The following is a 5,369-nucleotide window of genomic DNA, read 5'->3' as shown; positions in this document are numbered from 1 at the left end:
CTGCTATTTTCAGAACTAGTTCTGGGGGCTAAAAGTTTTTGGTGCTTTCAAGATGGTATGATCAGGGGAAGGTGTGGTCACTGCTCTCTTGGTTTGCACTCTGGTTTTTACTAGGTAAAGTCCCCTGTTCCCCTATTGCTGTAAGTGATAGTACTTCTCTCTGTCCTGGAACTGCAACCTATAAGTGCTTATGGGCAATAGAATTCTTAATCAGTGCCAGCTGCACCCAATGCCAGCAAATGGTCCCCTGTAATCTCATTCTGACTGGTTATTCAACCTTATTATAGTCTATGTTGGCTGAGAGCTCCAGAAATTGTTGCTGCTGTTGCAACTACCTATACTGGTACTATTACTGTGACCAGGGAAGCCTCCTCCCACTCTGGTGTCACAGATTTCATCTATCAACTTTCTAAGGTATCTTACACTAAAAAATAACTCACCCGACCTTTTTATTGTAGAAATAATTTTAAAGTTGTTTGGAGGGGAATGTTAGGAGAGTTCATCTAGGTTGCTACCTGTCTTCTACCATCTTCTCCTATTTTTCAAACAATATGTATAGTATTGAAATTAATTATTGTGTAAATGTTTGATAAAATTCATTGGTTTACATTTCAATGTGGGAAGATATTTGTAACTCAAAACTTTCTCCTTATTAGAACAGTTAGGAGTATGTACAGGCAGAGAACATAGGTGTGATTTGACTATTATGGGATCATATCTTAAAAATAAAATTAAAAGGAGATTAAAAAAAAAAGCATACACTAGGAGAAGGGGAAGGAAGAAGTAGAATGGGAAAGAGAGAAGGAAGTTTTAAAGGGAGGATGGACTGGAGGAAAGCAGTGATCAGAATCAAAACACACTTGAGGAGGTATAGGATGAAAGAAGATATATTAAAGGATAAACAGGACAGAAAGAAATATGTAGTTAGTAATCATCAAACTAAAAAAAATTATAACATTTTTGTAATAAGGACATCATTTCTTAAATATATAGAGAACTGAGTCAAATCTATAAAAATAGAAGTTACTCCCTATTTGAAAAATGTCAAAGGATATCAAGAAGTAGTTTTCAGATGAAAGAAATAAAAATTACATAGGGTCACTTTAAAAAAAAAATGTTCTAAATCAATCTTTAATAGAAAATGCAAATTAAATAACTCTGGGACACCAGCTCATCCCTATAAGATTGACTAATATAATGACAGAAAAGAAAATTAGCAAATGTGGTTCAGGATATGAGAAAATTGGGATAATATTGCCCTTTTGGTGGAGTAAAGAACTGATCCAACTATTCTGAAGAATAATTTGGAACTATGCCCAAAACTATGCATACCTTTATATATAGACAACTAGGTCTATGACCTAAAGGGATTTTTACAAAAGAAGAAAAGAACCCATATGCATAAAAATTATAGCAGCCCTTTTGTGATAGAAAAGAATTGGAAATTGAGGGGATATCCATTAATTGGAAAATGACTGAACAAGTTGTGATATGTAATGTTCCAGCTGGTTTTCTGAAGGTCTCGGGACCAGCAGAATAATCACCATGAGAAGTCAGGGAAAAGGCCAAAGTCTTTCCTTCGCAGTCTGTCTCCTTCACCTGTGGTCGGGCTAGCTTTTTGGAGGTCACCAGAATGGGTCTTGATTTCAGTGGAGCCACCAGGATAGTGGTCAAGTCTTCTCTGTCTCTGGCTGAGTTTGTCCCCAGTTTATATACTCTTATTACAATTACATCATTACAGTGTACTGAGTATAAACCAATCATTATATCACTAGGGAACTGTTTTTCGTTGTAAGATTAAATCAATCATACTGAACTAGAGAACTATTAATCACCATGCTAACATCACCATGTTATCACTAGATAACTATTGTCTTATCAATTCCACTGAGTTAACACCTTTCTGCAGAGTTCTGGCCCATTACAGTGATATTAATTTTGATGGAATGCTATTGTGACCCTACATCTTTCTCCCCCCATCCAAAAAATAAAATAAAATAAAAGGCTGAAAAAATAGAAGAAAATTTAAGACTTCTCATGGCAAAATTAACTAATTTGGAAAACACATTGAAAAGGGAAAAAAAAACCTTAAGACTATCTGAAAGCCATGACCAAAAATAATGGCAAAGGTTATTTCAAGAAATCTCAAAAGAAAACTGCCTAGATCTCTTAGAACCAGAAGACAAAGTGAAAACAGAAAGAATATATATAGTCACTTCCTGAAAGAAACCTCAAAATGAAAGCTCTCAAAATGAACATCATAGCCTAAATCCAGAGCTTCCAAGTTAAAGGAATATTGCAAGAAGCCAGAAAAAAAAAGAATTCAAGTACTGAAGAAGTACACTCAGGATCACATATGATTTAGCAGTCACCACTATACAGTTGTAAAATATTGTATTTCAGAAGGCAGGCAAAGGATTTGAATTTGTAACTAAGAAAAACTTGCCCAGCAAAACTAAGTAAAATGTTATAAAAGAGAAAATTGAACTTTTAATGAAATAAAGAACTTCCAAGTATGGAAATGCTGGAAATACAAGAATTATAAAGACACTTTGAAATACAAACACAGGAGTGAAAAGAAGCATAAAAAGGTAAATATGAATAAACAATGATAAACTACTAAAGAATAAACTGCTTCCTTTAAATATAAGGAGATAATATATTTGTCCCCTCTGAATCCTGGTATCAGGTTTGATAGAAGGGACTCAAATAAAAAGGTGTGGGAATAGACAAATGGGTAGACAAATACACAACTCTACAAATAAGAATAGGGTTGAGGGTTGGTTATTACTTGAACATTACTCTCACTTGAACTATTCCAAAGAAAGAAAGTACACACACACACAAACACACACACACATACACACAGAGCCAATTGGACACAGAAATTAATTTCACTCAACAGAGTAACAGGAGAAAAAGGGAATACAAAAGAGAATGAATTAGAGAGAACATAGATTAGGGAGAAATTAGTTCAAAGAAAATAAAACGTACAAATTATTTATAGATCTTTTTTGAGGTAGCAACAAATCTGAGAGGGTACCCATAAATTGGAATGATTGAACAAATTAAATATTTATATGTATATGATGATGTGTGTATATATACATGTATGCACAATATACATATGCACATACCTATACATGTATATGTATATATGTACATATATGTGTATATATATGCAGCTAGGTAACAGTGTGAATAGAATGGCAGACCTGGAGTCATGATGATGACTCATCTTCCTAAATTCAAATTTCAGATACTTCGTAACTATGTGATCCTGGGCAAGTCACTTAACTCTATTTGCCTGTAAAATGAGCTGGTGAAAGAAATGACAAATCACCCCAATATCTTTGCCAAGAAAACCTCAAAAAGGGTCACAGAGTCAGACTCAACTGAAAATGACTGAACAACTATCTCTATTTATCTACACATATTATTGTGCAGTAATTTTAGCAGCATAAAAAAAATGTTACTTGGTCTTCTAACAGAGAATTGATAAACTCAACATTCAAATAAGACACTTATTTTTAGTCATGATCAATATGAGAATATGTTTTGTTTGATCACTAATATTTTTTCAGGAGTTTTATTTTTCTTTTTGTTGTTGTTGAATTTTTTTTTTTAGGTTGGGGAAATTTGGAGGAAGAAAAACTAAATGCTTAATTAAAAAATAAAATAAAATAAAAAGAACTAAACAATGTATCTTCTGAATCTGGCAATGTGTGCAATATTTTACATCTATAATTCCAAGCCTCTGCAAAGAAGGGAGAAATATGTTTTCTCATTTCTTCTTTAGGACTTCTTTAGTCATGGTTACAACTTCTCCCATACCATTTAATTTCCCTCTTTTATTATTTTTTAAAATTTACATTGTTGTAGTCATTGCTGTCCCCCTTTTCTGCTCCCATCAGCATTAGTTCATGCAAATCATAGATCATAGAAGGGACTTCAGAGGTCAACTCCCTCATGAAGCTATGTTTCAGGGAGTTGCCTGGGGTCATACAAGAAAGGCATCAAAGTTAGAAATTGAATCCAGATATTCTTATTCCCAAGCCATTTCTCTGAACTCCTCAGTCAACACTGTTTTTTACACTGTAATAATATTTCATTGTATTTATATAAAACAATTTGTTTCCAATCAATGGGCATTTACTTTCTTTGAGTTTTTTGCAAAAACAAAACAAAACAAAACAAAAAACTTCTTTAAGTATATGGTGGTTTTTCTTTTGACTTCCTTAGGATAATGGCTAGCAGTGGGAATATAAATTTTAGTCACTATTTTAGCATAATTCCAAATTATTTTCCAGAATCCTTGGAATCTTACTTACCTTACCCACTTTTCATAATTCATAAAAGGAAGAGGGCAATCTGAATATTTCCAATCATAGGAACAAAAAATTACTAGAGCATATCAGTCCCATAAATATAACCACTCCCTATAAAACACCCAAATTCTAAGGCATTCTACTGGTTAATAAGTACCTGCTGAAGGAAATACATGAATTGAGGCCATAGGACAGAACAGAAACATGCTGTGGCCTTTGTACTCAACCGATAGGGTTATATCCTTGAATCTGCTAATCAGCTTGTGAATTAGGAAATATTCACTTCAATTTGTTTTTGTTCAATCCTTGTTTCAATCATGTCTGATTCTTTGTGACTCCTTTTGAAGTTTGTTGACAAAAATACTGGAATGGTTTGCCATTTCCTTCTTTAGCTCATTTTATAGATGAAGAAACTGAGGCAAAGAAGGTTAGGTTACTTGTCCAGTGTCACACAGCTAGTAATTGTCTGAGACAGAATTTGAACTCAGGAAGAGAAATTTCTTTGGCTCCCAGGCCAGCACTCTACCCACTGTGCTACCCAGTTGCCTCAATTTATTGCCCCTATTTATCTCAATTTACTTCTGTAAAATAAGGATAATAGCTTTTTCTACTCATCTCTTGGGATATTGAAAGAGTTAGATTATGTTCTCCGTAGATAAAAATCCTTTAAAATACTATAAAATAGTTTGTCTTTTTTTTCCCCAAAAACCTATGTCAGGACCTGTACTTCTACTATTAGTCTCCAGAATCCATTCTCCCATTCTCTAGAGTGTTAATCTTCTCCTTGAAACTCTTGCCATTGGGTCCAGCCATCTTGACGGTTGAATCAAATGAATGAGTGAAAACAACCACACTACCTACTTCATCTAACTGGCCCCAGCCTTGAGACCATATTTTAGCTCCACATCCCATCCAGCCATCTACTTTGGGTATCTTGCTATCTGGCTACTATCACACATACAATTTCCCATCTCTTATTCTAGACACAATAATAAATTGATAATATATTTTTTTCCATAAAGGGCATGTCAGTTAACTGCC

This window comes from Sminthopsis crassicaudata, chromosome 1 (genome assembly GCF_048593235.1).
Source record: "Sminthopsis crassicaudata isolate SCR6 chromosome 1, ASM4859323v1, whole genome shotgun sequence".
Taxonomy (NCBI): Eukaryota; Metazoa; Chordata; class Mammalia; order Dasyuromorphia; family Dasyuridae; genus Sminthopsis; species Sminthopsis crassicaudata.
Note: the sequence above shows the minus strand (reverse complement) of the source record.